General features: G+C 47.8%; 1 protein-coding gene across 1 annotated transcript in view; it reads left to right on the top strand.

Annotated features, from left to right (window-relative positions):
• Window positions 1-15,007, top strand: part of LOC147903549 (uncharacterized) — a 59,906-nt gene that overhangs the window by 16,428 nt on the left and 28,471 nt on the right. The window lies entirely within an intron of this gene.

Genomic DNA, 15,007 nt, shown 5'->3' with positions numbered 1-15,007 from the left:
GATGCCTCATTTCAGATCATCATTTACTTGGGTCAAGTCAGATTGTTTGGGTGGATGGATATAGGTCAGCAGAGACTACCATGTATAACCCTCGAATCATCTGTGCAGGTTGCAACTGAGGGAGATGAGCAGTGCTGGTATGCACGAGTATCCAAAAGGTTTCGTTCGCAAGGTATGTCTATTGATCACTTGCCGTCAGACCAGCGTTCACCAGATACCCCTTTTCTATGTTTGATTCAACAAGAGATCTATCAAATCCCACATGATGATTTAGGGCAAGAATGCATCCAAGGACATGGATATCCCTCTCATAGCCACATGCAACTGAGATGGCCTTCTCAGAGAGCACGTCCTCCCCTACAGATCCATCTCTCACATGCAGTACAAATCACCATGGAACAGCTCAGGGCCTCATCGAGAAATCAAGATCGAGGTAGGACGAGAGATTCTACGACTTTGCACTCTTTGTGACACATATTAGTTAGAGACGGAGGAGCATGTATTGATGCGGTGTCCTGGATACCATGAGATCCATGGGTGGTATCATTGCCTTTTCACCCGTGAATACACAAATGGAGTAGACTCATTGATTACCGAGATCAGAGATGCGCGGTACTCTTTGTACAAGAGGTCATCCAATTTAGGTCTAGACTCCTGAGACATACCATGGATGACAAGCCTCGTCAACAGGATATTATAAACTTCTTCTTTATAGGAGATGATGTGCCACAGAAAGGTTGAGATGGGGACCTGGAATTTCACATATCCCAAGTCAGCAAGCCACTGGACATAGGCCCTGGGAGCACCACCCCCATCTGAGGTACTATCATTGCAGCATCTTGATGCGAGGCTACCTCACATGCCCACAAGTATATCCCACGAAGTGCGGGATGAGGACATCAGCAATAGATCTCTGATATGTTTAAGAGACACGGGGCTCCTGATGGACTGCTAGTCTGGCCCATGTGGACTCATGGTTGTTGCCACAGGATAAAATGGGGCATGATTGGAGACTTAGAGGTCCCTCCAGCTCTTGCCCATTTTTTTTCATTTTCATTCTCAGCATCAGCACCCTCAGCTTATGATTGGACTCAGTTTGCTCTTTCCTTCTTCTCTCCTTGTCCCCTCTGTACAAATGATGTTCCTTTCCTTTCCTCATCTTTATCTTCATCCATTTATAGCCGCTCCCACTTGTGGATCTTTCACGTCTTCTATGGGCTGTTGGAATTCCGCCCCATCAGAAAATAGAGAGCCACTTGCTCTGGCGACTCCTTGTACAGCAAAACTTGACGTAGGGTTCACACAATGCCAACTAATCACACTACATATCTTTTTCCACAATTGAATGAGAGAATAAACATACATGGAGTAGAACAGCCAGAATACGCATTATAGAAAGCTCTAAAAATAGGCAACCCTGGTACATAATAGTGTGCTCAATCTACTACCGGTGTGCTGCCTAGATCTGGGATGTACACACTATTGGATTTCTTTCTTCTACCTCAATAGAGAACACCTCCAACGTATGTCAGCCTGCTTGCTCCAATGGAGATTTAGTGGGCTGGCAAAGTGCTGCTGCTCTTTTTCTAGATGAAGATTTGCAGCCAAAGTGAGAGGCACTTGCTGAACCCCCAATTGGCCACCTCTATATAGGGATGGAATCTGGATAGCCCCAATGACTGGAAGACCAGTCTGTAAAATGACCCAACTAGAACACGCCTACTGCTGCTATGTGGCATTTTATAACTGGCCGACCTCTATGGCCAACTGTATAGGTCAGGTACATCCGACCCCTACTTTTGTTTGTCCACTGTCCTGACTGGCCCAACTGCTATCTACAGCCTACCGACCTACTCCAAGGACTATACAGAGTCCTGAGCAGGTTCCAATTGCGGCCCTACCGTGGGCCATTGAGCCTGGCAGCCCTTCATAGGCCTAAGTGCTGCCCCATGTCAGGGCTATGATGGGCTGCCCTACATGTTGCCCACATGGCAGCCACAACAGTAGCCCATCCTTCCTTCCTTCTCTTCTCTCTCAGTCCAGCCCATGTGGCCTCTCTCTAAGTCCCTTTTCTGCTGCAGGTCTCCTGTCCCATGTCCTCATATGGGGATTCATAGGGTGGTAACATATAATACCCCCGCCCCCCCCCCCCCCCCCCCCCCCCCCGGGAACTGACCACCATGGAGCCTATACCCACTCATCGATGTAGATGCTCCATCAGCTCAATCACAATAATTCTCTACAATATTCAAAGGCATTCTTGATCTTTCATCCTTGAACACGCTGCTCTTGTTTCTGTAGGTCTAGCTCCCCCACATGTCATGCTCTTGGTTCTCTCACGTTTGCTGTGTATGCTCATGCTGCTATCCAGTTCTCTCCCTCACTTCGTGTTCCTACATATGGTATCAGAGCAAGGTTGCTGAGGGTCGCATGCTTGGACTTGCTGAGATTATGAGTGTGGAGAAGCTCAGCATGCATTCTTGTTTTGGTGCGAGGCTCAGCCTTTGTAGCACTTGCTAAGCTTGGAGGAAGGAAGTTCCAGGAACAAGCAAGGGTAGCAATGCCCGAGTGTGCCACCTAGCTCTACTGATCACGTGACGATGCACCTGCCCTGAATCAAAGATTCATTGTGGTTCATGTCGAAGCAAGAAACGCACAAAGCGTAAGACGAAGGAAGTTTTCTAGCTCACATGGGAGTGTGGGAGCTTGGTTACAGTCTGTCAACAGGCAGCAGCATAGGGCATTTCGCTAAGTTGAATTGAGGGAAAACTTTGCGATGTGGTGTATGGCGAGCTTTACCATCTCTGTGAAGTGAGGATTCATCTACGTGAGTTATTCATGCACAGCGCCGCCTTTGCTGTAACGAGCGGGATAGTGAGATTCAATCTTTGGGCGTAAATGAGATTGGGATTTCCAAGGTGGCCTTCAGCAAAGGTTTGAGACCATTCTTTGCCAAAAGCTCAGAGGTGACCGTAACCCAGGGTTCCCAACAAAGGATTCGCTCCTCGGCTTGTTGCAGTTGTGGAACAATGAGGAGAAATCAACGTCAATTCCAAAGATGCCTTTCACAAATAGATTGTGGGGCTTCTTTCCAACGTCCAAAGATCGAACAAACCTGTGAAGCTTTGGAGGTTCACTTCCTGACTTCGAAAATCCTTAGAGAAGCTCTCTTGCACAAAGAATATGTCAAAGAAAATTGCTCATCAATAGCACAAAAAACGGTTGTTTAGCTTTCCAACTATTCTGCAAGCTTAATTTCTCTATGGCCTTCCTAGTAGTTGGGTGTAGGATTGTTTGTAGGTCTTTCCCGCCCTCTCCACCTACCATGATATACGCTTTGATCGCGATCACTCACCTACATGCTCTAGCCATCTGTATATACTTCTTGCCTACATTGACTTCATACCCCTATTAGAGGATTGTGCTGCCCTAGTCACCCGCTCACTACACGAGGCTGCTCTTCACGCTTTCCCCCACACCACCCACTCCATCCGCCCACCACCCCCTGGGACCGTACCCTGTAATAGCTGGTACGATGCGGCTATAGGTTCTCATGTTATCACGGATGATGCGTGGTAAGCCATACGTTCCTCACCAGATCATTCGGATGGAGTTTGGGTCACCCCCATTACAGCTAGATGCTGCATTTCAGGTCATCACATATATGTACCGAATCAGGGAGTATGAGGATTACAGCTCTAGGTGTAGTAGGCTACCTTGGCTAGCACTGCCCTCTTCTCTAGCACTTGCAGCAGGAGGAGACCAGAGGTGCTAGTATGCATGCACAGAGAGATGGTTCGAGGGACTGGGGTTCCACATGGACAGACTACCCCCATTCAAGTACAGCATGGATGCTCCGTTTTCTCCCCTCCTATCACACGAGGTCGACTAAGTTATCCTTGAGGATCTATTATAACTACACACATTCCGGACTTGGCTGGGCCCGTGATCTTCCAGTGAAGCTAGGCTTATAACCCGCTGACAACTCAGACAGAGGGTTGACACACATATCAGACTTGGGGACATCCCCTCCATGTTTAGAGTCGAGTCTCGTCACCCGACGGGGGTCACAGTAGCCCTGGTTAGACGCAGGGCTATGACCAGGAGACATGCCAGGGCTGCACCTTTGAGTGGCCGATAGAACTCTATCGCCGATTTCATGCCCCCATTGCCACATCCACCCTGATGTCTTGATGGTGATGATGATGATGATGATGATGATGAGATAGTCGAGTACCGACATGACATGACTATGTTATATTTAGGATTTAGTATTGTTGCATTTGCATTGGTGTGGATGCTCGTTTAGTAGCTCCACCACCACAACTCATTTGTACCAGGTTTTTCACTGTCTCATAGACCCATCAGTCTTCCAAAGACTTTAATAAACTTACTTTCTTTCTTTCTTTCTCCCCCCGTCTCTTCGCCTCCTCTTCCCTTCCATCCCCCACCACCCCTCTTCCCCTTTCCCCCTCTTCCCCTTTCCCACCTCCTTCCGTGTCTTCTTTCTCCTTCCCTCAGCGTGCCCTCGTCCGCTCCCTGCCTCGCCTTGTCTCTACCTCCTCCTCTAACATCTCTCCACCTCACCCCGCCTTTTTTATCTTCTTCCTCCCTATAGTGGGAGCGTTTGTGCTTGTTTGGCGAAAGAAAATCTTGGTGGTGACCCCTGGTCTAGCCATTGGGCAGCACCCTCGAATCCCATATCCGTTAAGGTTCTTCTTTCTCGAGCCGACAAGCAGCAGGTACATCAAGCATTCAGTCCCTCCAGGACAAGGTGATCGTGTGCAGAATTATGGGTCTCACTCCCACAAGGAGATAGGTGCAAGAGTCGATCGTGGCGAGCTTGGCACTAGAGGGTGACCACATTCAAGAGGTCACTATCTATGGAAGATTCATATTCCTCATCCAACTGAGCTCCCCGGATACTGCCTCGACACTCGTGGAGCAGAGCCCCATCCTCCTTGGCCCGCATGTGGTGTACCTCCTCCCTTGGTACCATGGCTTTACAGTGGAGGACATGGACACGACACACCATGTTCCTCGTTTTCCGATTACGCTCCGCTTCCTAGGGCTCCCAAAGGAATATCGAGCTATCCTCCCTTCCATTGGTTAAGCATTTGAGACTGTGTTGGAGTCTCCACTAGATTCAGCCGCATCAGTGGTAGTAGCAGATGACGGGGTCCTTAGGATCAGAATGGTGGTTGAGAGCCCAGAGTCCCTTCTAGAGATGATCCTCCTAGAGACCCTCGAAGGGGGTACACTTCGAGGGAATATGTGCATGGTAGGCTACGTGATGGCGGGATGGATCTTCTCGAGCATGGAGGTGGCAAAGACACGTGAACATGGCGGCTACTGGGGAATTCCAGTTACAAGGAGAGAGAAGAGTATGGAGGGCGACGGGGGGAGGAGAAAAAGGGTGTCACAGATACGAGGATAGGGATTTTCAGAAGAGTGGGATGGGAGCTTGGTTGGAGAGGCGCAACCGTGAACTGCCTGGAAGGGGACACGAGCTGATAGAGGGAGAGATTCTTGAATGAAAATGCTGAGCTTGGTTACAAGAGGCGCATGAACATGTAGAAGGTGGTCGTGAGTTTTGGCCGTGGCTCTCTACTGTGAGCTTCTTGATCGGGGGTCGGCTGTTGCTCTGGTGGAGAGTTTCTTGATTTGGTGCGGCATTTCTACTATGCGGGCCTGGACTACCTTGAACGACAGAGGGCGTGTGCTCCGTGAGCAGGAGAGATGCTGCGAGGCAGTCTTCATCAAGAGAAGAGAGACAGAGCTCTTGGAGAGATTGAGAAAGCAAAGGGAGAACCACGAAGGAATAAAGCATGCCATAACACTGCTGGAGAGTGGGGAAAAGGATGCTAGGTATCATCACGTGAAGGCATAGCCGGGCGACAGGGGTGGTGTAGCAAGAGCACGGGCTGGCTAGACGTGAAATGGGTGCGCAATTGTTTCGAGGCTGAGGGCAGAGAGGCCTTTCGCTGGGTGGGTGCTTGGTACTAGCTGAAGAAATCTTGGTACGATAGGAGTACTCTATCTCGCTTTGGTTTTTCAGATGCATGGATTAGAGGAGTATCCTCTCTATACAGATCAGCCCATCGCCAGATGCTCATTGGGGAGGTAAGAGCGGACAGGTTTCGGATTTCCAGATCCGTCCGCCAGGGATGTCCTCTTGCCCCGTTTCTTTTTCAGTTTGTGGCGGAAGCTATGAGTATCTACATTAGATCTCAAGCTGATAGTTATGGGCTGAAGCTTCCTATCTGCCGGGAAGATGAGCTCCTGGATAGTGAGTTGGCAGATGACACGGCTGTTTTTTCGGATGCCTCCCCCAAGACACTCACTTCCTTCCGGACAGCCTTGGATTTGTTTTGCACGGCTGCAGGTGCACACATCAATTGGCATAAATCCAGTGGTTTTTGGATTTGCGAGGATGACACCCCAGATTGGGGTAATGATATTGGCTTCACTTGGGTACAGAGGGGCATCTCCGTCAGATATTTGGGCTGCCAGGTTGGGGTGGGCATCTCTCCTTCACAACAGTTTGCTCCGGTGTTGGAAAGCATCAGAAGAAAGCTCCTTTTCTAGAGCTCAGCCAAACTTGACTTGGCCTCCAGGGTGGTGGTGGTTAGCCAGGTTCTTCTAGCCACAGCATGGTTTGTATGCTCTTGTTGGTGCCACTCTAGGGATTGTATCACTCAGCTTAAGAGGCCTGCACGAAACTTTTTATGGAGTGGTCTAGATGGCACAAGTGATGTTACAGCCAGGTTGGCTTGGGAGACCTTGATTCTTCCTACAAGAGAAGGGGGTTTGAATATCATCGACCCAGATCTACAGTGCAGAGCTTCACTCTGCAAGTTCGTTGTGAGAGGGCTTATGCCAAGGCAAGAGCCTTGGAAGGATTTTCTTATCAGATGTATACAGTCTCGCACGCCCACTTCAGGAGAGGATTGGACACACAGTACTAGATGGGTTTTCACCACAGCCCACCTCAGGTCTCCCTCTTCCCCTCTTATGGTTGCTATCCTGAAAGCATGGGCCAGCTTCAGGAGTACTCTTCGTAGGATTCCCCCATCCACCCGTGAAGAGATTGAAAGGCAGCCTATCATGTGGAATGACAGGATTTTGGATGAGCTTGGCAGACCACTTGGAGCTTCTCCTTACATGCAGTGGCCAAGATGAGAGAGGGGCCCTGCATCTACAGTGGGAGGATGGAAAGCCTTTAGGAAGCTTCCTGCACACCAACAGGCCCAGATGGTTCTTAATCTCAGAGGGAGTGCAGGGAGAGTCCAACAGATTGATGCAGCCTTGCCCTTGGATTGGGTGGACACAGATGACATGCCTATTACTTGCTCCACCTGGATGGGGGCATTTTCCAGATTGGGAGTTCCTTTACAGGTGATTGCTTTCCTTGACCCACATGAGGATGCCTTAGTATTTGATGTTTCTTTGGGGGGCAGGCTGTCTAGATCCACAGACGATATCTTGTTGGAGGTACCGTTTCAGCCAGTCAGGATAGTGGGCTTCATGGAGCATGGCTCTCTTTCACAGTGGTACTTGGATCCTGACCCGCTTCTCGTCGCCCTTGGCTCATGGAGGCTGTGGCTCTATGGAGGTGTCCCAATGAAGTTTTTGCAGTGGGACCCTGGGGAATGGGAATGGTGTTAGAAAACAGAAGGAAAGAATCACTCTAACCTTCAGCCAAGACCTCTCCCACTCTAGCAACACTCAACTCAGATAACTGATCACAGATACAATACTCACTCAGAGAAAACTTAGGTAGAGAGAGAATATATTCATCCACCGGATGGTGGGCAGAAAACTGGCTCCAGGAGAGCAATACAAAACTCAGCCAAGTGCTGAGACAAACTGCAGAAATTCTCTCTGTCAGAAAATGCCAAGTCTGAGTGCACAGCACAGCCCAAATCAGAGGCTTTCTGTCCTGCACTGGATGGCTGAAATGAAGGTAAGTGAGGGCCTTTTATAGGCACTGCCCAGGCCTGTTGGTCTGACCGACCAGCAGGGTCGGTTCCCTGACTGGGGACCGACCAGGTCAGTCAGTAAAACCGACCAGGGTCGGCCCTGGTCGGTGGCCCTGGTTGGACCGACTGGTCCTGCAACAGGGCCCTATAAAAGGGCGCCCTGTGCAGCCAGTCCTTTGCCTCTAGGTAGGCATGGAGCCCCCCCAGAATGCTGCTGTTTTGCTGAGTCTCTCTTTTCCCATCCCATCTTACCCTCACTGCCCCTTGTCCCCACAAAACGGGGGCTCACAGGTGGGAACAGTGAGTCTCTAACACCCCCCCTCAATGTCACAACTGTGGGCCAATCCCCATGCGTTTGATGAGGTGCTCCATCTGTTCTCGAGGGAGTGCCTTTGTGAAAAGGTCGGACAAATTGTCGGCGGTCGGGCAGTAGATAAGCTCGATCACGTCGTCGATGATGAGCTCTCGAACAAAATGATAATGAACTTCGATGTATTTGGTCCGCGCGTGGTACACTGGATTCTTTGCAATAGCTATGCAACTCTGATTGTCGCACATCAGCACTGTCGCATCCTCGTGACACACATCCATGTCCTCCAGAATCCACCGCAACCACAATGTCTCACAAGCGGCTGTACACGCGGCTTTGTACTCTGCCTTTGTAGATGAAAGAGAAACTGTGGGTTGTTTCTTACTTAGCCAAGAGATGGCTTCAGATGCAAGTAAGAAACAATATCCTGTTGTCGACCTTCTGGTGTCCACATCACCTGCCCAATCACTATCATAGAACCCGCCTAGTTCAATGCCTTTGGTGTAGCTGATCCCAAAGGTGCAAGTACCCTTCAGATACCTCAGCACACGTAAACCTGCATTCCAATGATTCTTCCTGGGAGAAGCAGAGAACTGACATAATAATCCAACTGCATAGCAAATATCCGGGCGCGTATTGGTAAGGTAAAGCAAACTTCCTACCAATCGTCGATACAAAAGAGTATCAACCAGCTGAGATGTGTCGTGAACACTTAGCTTTAGCCCGACCTCCATGGGAGTTAAAGCTGTTTTGCAATCCTCCATCTGAAATCTCTTCAGAATCTCTCTGCAGTATTTCTCCTGGGAAATGAAAATCCTGTCTTTAGCCTGCTTTACTTCAATCCCAAGGAAGTAATGTAATAATCCAAGGTCAGTCATCTCAAACTCAGACATGAGTAGCTCCTTGACCTGTGAAATCTTCTTGACATGATCACTTGTCAAGATAAGATCATCAACATAGAGGATGAGTACCAATCGCAATCCCTTCTCAATGAACAAGTAAAGGTTTGCCTCAGAAGGACTCCGACTGAGCCCAATCTTCTGAAAGAATATATCAATCCTTTGGTACCAAGCTCTGGGGGCCTGTTTCAGCCCGTATAACGCTTTCTTCAACCTGCAGACCTTTAATGGGGACACTGGATCCTGAAATCCCGGTGGCTGCTCTACATATACCTCCTCCTCCATGGTTCCATTAAGGAATGCGGACTTCACATCCATTTGAAAAATAGGCCACTAGAAATGGGCAGCAAGGGCAATCACTGTCCGGATAGTAACCATGCGGGCTGTGGGAGCAAAAGTTTCATCAAAATCCATGCCTTCAGTCTGAGCAAAACCTTTCACAACCAACCTGGCTTTATACTTATCCAAGCTGCCGTCAGATTTGTATTTGAGTTTGTATACCCACTTAGTGCCGATGACTTTCCGTCGAAGGGGCCTGGCCACTAAGTCCCATGTATGGTTCTTCAGAATAGCATCCATCTCTGCCTGCATGGCAGCCTGCCATTCGGGATTGTCTTTTGCCTCCGCGAAGGTTCTTGGCTCAACAATCTGAGCCACCAAAGCAACATTCACAGATGGGGTCTTTTGAAGACGTTGAGACCGACGCAATCCGGAACTGCTACTCTCAGGTAAAGAGGTGACACGAGACTCTTCCAATGTCCGGAGGTACCATTGGGGCAACTTTTTCTGCTTCTCTGTGGGAGGAGGAACGGGAACCTCTGCGGGAACATCCTGCTCTTCCTGTGTATCGGGTGGAATATCAGCTTTTGATTGGGTAACCTCTTGAATGGTCAATCTGGGACGGGGTGGGATCGGGGGTTGAACAATATCCTCCTCCTCAATCTGAGGCTCCTCCTGGGGTTCAGGTTCTTTTTTCGCGAAGACAACATCACGACTAATGAGTATTTGCTTCTTTACTGGATCGAAGAGGCGGTAGGCCTTGGATTCTTCACTATACCCAACAAAGATACATGGTCTGCTTCGGGAATCAAATCTTCCTTGGGCACATGCACCCACGCGTTAGAACCAAAAATGCGGAGATGAGAAATAGAGGGCTTCTTACCATAAAATGCCTCATATGGAGTCTTGTCCTTGACGGCCTTCGTCTTGGTACGGTTGAGAATGTGTACCGCTGTATTGATAGCTTCACTCCAATAGGCTTTAGAAAGATTTCTCCCTCGGAGCATAGCAACCCCTGTCTGTGCGAAATGTCTTGACATCTTCCCCTGTCTCCTTTTCAACTCTAGCCTTCCAGTCTTTGAATTTCTCAAAAGCCTGAGACTTTTTAGCCAAACAATATACCCAAGTCATTCTACTGAAATCATCCACAAAGAGAAGTGAATACCTGGATCCTGCCCATGATGCAGTAGACATTGGACCACAAATGTCGGCGTGAACCAACTCAAGTGGTTTGCTGGCCCGAAACGAAGCTTCTTGTGGGAACTTATCCCTGTGCTGCTTGCCTTCAAGACAAGCCCTACAGACATCATCCTTGCCTGTAATTGGTGGAAGTCCATCCACCATCTTTGACTTTGACATTTCAGCCAAGATTCCATAGCTGACGTGACCGAAACGCTCATGCCAAAGTTTGGACTTTCCGTGAACATCATGAACCAACATTGCACTGAGACGGTACAGTCCATTCTCTTCAACACCCTGTGCTACCACTTGCCCACTCCCTTTGGATGTCACGGTGACCTTGCCATCTTGGAAAAGAACTGCCATGTTATTTTTGTCCATCTGACTTACAGATAGTAAATTCTTGCAAAGGTCGGGTACATAAAGTACTCCAGAGATATCCTTCTCCTCACCCGCCGTGGTAATGAAAGGAATGCTACCTATGCCCTTCACAGGACATGTCCGGCTATCCCCAACAGAAACTTTGGAATCCGGGTGTGTACTGTCCATGGTTTTGAACCATGTCCTTCTGTTGGACATGTGCTTAGAAGCACCACTGTCAACATACCAACCTTCTTTTCCTTCACTAACTGCATAAGCTGAACAATGTTCACTGAGTAAGAATAACTGACCAGTTGTCACATTGGCAGAATCACTCTTAGGCTCTTCTTTGTTTTTGGCTTCTCTTTTCCGCTTTTGATCCGCCTTCTTCTTCCGGCATTCTTTGGCAGAGTGGCCAAGCTTTTCACAGTAAAAGCACTTCATTTTCTTCTTACGTTCAGCGTCCTCTGATTTCTTGGAATCCTTTGACTTGCCTTTGCCAGGCTTGTCTTTGGCAACCAATGCCTTTTCGTCATTTTGCGTAAAGAGTTTCTCTCGGGCCTCCTCCTGAAATAGGAGTGGACAAAGCTCCTCAAAGTTGATTGGCTTTGTTCGTTGACCCGCAGTGACCGTAGTCACAAAACTTTTGAAACTCCGTGGCAACTTGTGGAGTGTGAGTAATGCTAATTGAATCGAGTCCACCTTCTGACCAACCGCTGCGAGCTGGTCCCGCACAACTTTCACCTTTGTCAGGTGATCATGAACACTGTCACCCTCATTCATATCAAGGTTATAAAGCTGATGCTGCAATGTGATGATACGAGCTGTATTATCGGTTTCATACAACTCCTTCAGTATGGTCCACGCCTCTGAAGACGTTTCTGCCAACTGGATATGAGGAATAACAGAATCTGCTATCGTGCCTATAAGCATTGCTAAGGCCTGAGCATCCCTCTCCTCCCATGCACAGAGTTCATCTGCATCTGCTTCAGCTAGAACTTCACCTCTCTTGTCCACAATATCCTCCGGCTTTTCTTCAGTACCATTGACAATCTTCCACAACTTCCGTGCCAACAGATGGCTTCGGATCTTGACTTTCCAGATTGGAAAGTTCGTACCATCAAGCTTTCCAGCTTCACCGAAATTAGGGATAAATGAAGAAGGAAGATGACTGGAGAAGGAGGAAGGACGAGCAATGGATGTAGAGGCTTCTGATCGCTGATCCATCTCGGTGAATAGCTACAGAACTTGAAAAACTGAAACAGAAATAAATGAACTGACCTTCTGTACTGAACTGAGCTGAGACTTCTATAGGGTTGAGATGGCATTTTCAGCCTCAGACTTGGTTTCTTTCTATCTCATTCCTCTGAGGTGTTTTTTATTACATGCTTAGCATGGTGTATTTCCGCACAGAGCTTGCTCTAGCGGGTTTCTTTCTTACTTAATAGAAGTCTCTTTTTTGAAAAAAAAAAAAAGGTTCGGTGAATGTAGTTGCAAGGACCACCATGTGACGGATAGATAGGTGCCATCAATCCAAATGAGTCATGAAATCTGATGCGCTTGAGAAGCCATGCACTACTACAAGGAGTACCTTTTGTAGAAGATCTCCAAGGGTCGAGATTATCAAAGGGCCAAAGCATTCTTAAAAGGCTACGAAATGCACGTAGGAGAAGAATATTACTTATTGGCATGCTGATGAATGTGGCTAGCAAATCAGAGGTGATCGTGATGTTGGTTTTCTTGGCCTGACACCAAGGGAGATTGAGGTCGCTTGTTTGCTGAGCTGCAATGAGAATTGCATGGAGTTAACGGGGCTCTCTCTTTGTGAAGATGCAATTATCAAGATGATGTTTTGTTGCTGATTTAGTGCTAGAACTGATTTGTTGATTTCAATTCTATATGGATGGAGATGTCTTGTCTTGAGCAGCATGTTTCCTGATGAGAAGACAGTTCTCAAGCTGCTGTGACTGACTGTTCTAAGTAGGCACAATATGAAGCTATCACTATGGGTTGTATGTTTTGCGACCATACATGGTTGTTTGGATGATTGCTGGTCAATGAAGAGTGGACTTCAAATGACAATTGAACAGATCTGAAAATCATCAATCTTCTGTGCATCCTAAATTGTGGTTCTTTTGTATGTTCCTGAGCTTGAGCTAAGTCAATAGGAGTTTGTGCTGAGTTGTGTAATCCACTGGGTTGTTTAGGTTGTTTAACTATCAGTAGAAATGTGGCCAGAGTATGAGTTGTACTCGGAGGTGTGTAGGGACAAGGAGTTTCAATGAAAGCTTTTTACTTTGTGATTGTGTTGTTCACTTGCTTTAAATGTGGATGAGGGTGGCTGTGAAGGTGGTTTAGGCTCTATTGCTTTTGTCCCATCCAATGCGTTCCAGATCAATGAGATCTCACTAGCTCACCGGATATAGGGTCAGAGCATTCAGAGGATAGAGCTCCATGAGGCGGTCCCTCCTGATAGCCTTGCTCCTCCTCCTCTGGAGGACATCGTGTGGGAGGTAGTAGCCAGTACTACTGCATGGAACATTTGGGTTGCTCGCTGCAGTCTGGTGATGGGTGAGCATCCGGTTCCACCCTCGGCTACCTTGGTCGCCATCTGGCAAGATATCATCTACACCCTCCGCTCCTCCTGGGAGCGTGGGACCCTAGGCTCTAGTGCACGACTGTCGCGAGGCGCACTTGATTCTGCAAGGCTTTGCCTGCAGAAGTTTTATACTTATTCACTCTGCAAGGGATTCGTTGGTTGTATAGTCCCCCCACCTAGCTGGTAGCCCCAACACCAAAGATCCCCTAGGCAGTGCGATGGGTTTCTCTGAAATAGGTCGGTTTTTCTTTCAGCCTTTTCCCGGTTCTTTTCCATACTCAACACCTTCGGGGCTGCTATCTTGTATGAATTCTTTCAAGCATTAATAGAAGGTTCCTTTCTTGGAAAAAATAAAAAAACAAGAGTGGAATGATGGAGAGGTCCCTTGGAGGTGGCGAAACCATTAATAGAGACGGCAAGTTGTGTATGGCATGGTGGAGGTGAAGAGAGAATGTCTGATGTGTTTTGTAAAGCAACACAATTTTGACCAAGAGAGAATGCCTACATAGTGGATTTTAAAAAAAAAGAAAAGAACTTATGTTAAGTATGAACGAAACCCGCATTAGTAAGCTCAATGCGCAAATACATCATGCAAGTATGAAAAAGAACGCCCTAGAAGAGGTCAATAAGAAGATCCTCAAAGTGAACAAGAAGTAAACCAAGAATGTGGCTAAAAGCGCCATCTCAAACCTACAGTGGACTACGAGAAGGAATGTAGCCCTCCTGGTAAAAGTTGCTCTTGAGATCCCTTGTGCGCTCATCCAAATGGCCATCAAGGTATGAATACTGTCCAGGTTTGAGGTAGACTCTAATTGTCCTGTGTTGTGGAGTATATTCAGCATTGTCTATGGGATTGCAGACAAGCAAGGATCATTTGGACGGGATTGCTGGGTTTTTCAATATGTTTGCTCCATTTCCTTTCTTTATGATATGGGGCTCAGTAGCCTAGCTCTCTCTTTTGGGGCTTCAGGTCTTTTATGAGAGGCATGACTCTCTCGATATGACGACATTTAGTTGACTCATGCTCCCTAGATGATGTTCCCTTCTCACACTTCAGGCCCGGGCATGCATTCATGGATTATGCTTGGGAGATATTGGTGAGTATTTCAGCATGGCATATCTAGAGAGCCAAATGCACAGAGGCCTTGGATGGATGCGAGGTCCATCCTTCTCACACTTTGGCCATTATTGACAAGTTCAATACAATTCCTCCCCCATGAATAGAAATTTAGAGTGATTTTTTAATTCTTGAGGGTCTCCTCCAAAGGACTTTTTGCATCTCTGCAAAAGCCTGAAAATTCTCCCAATAAGGAGTTGTGGGGGGACTCCAGACCCTACAACTGAGATGAAATCTCTTGGCATTACTGACTGTGTAACGAAAGAAAGGAATGCTCTTCTC

The sequence above is a fragment of the Dipteris shenzhenensis genome, chromosome 3 (genome assembly GCF_047967505.1).
Source record: "Dipteris shenzhenensis isolate YYH24624 ecotype China chromosome 3, Dip_SZ_1.0, whole genome shotgun sequence".
Taxonomy (NCBI): Eukaryota; Viridiplantae; Streptophyta; class Polypodiopsida; order Gleicheniales; family Dipteridaceae; genus Dipteris; species Dipteris shenzhenensis.
Note: the sequence above shows the minus strand (reverse complement) of the source record. Positions and strands in the feature narration are given on the sequence as shown.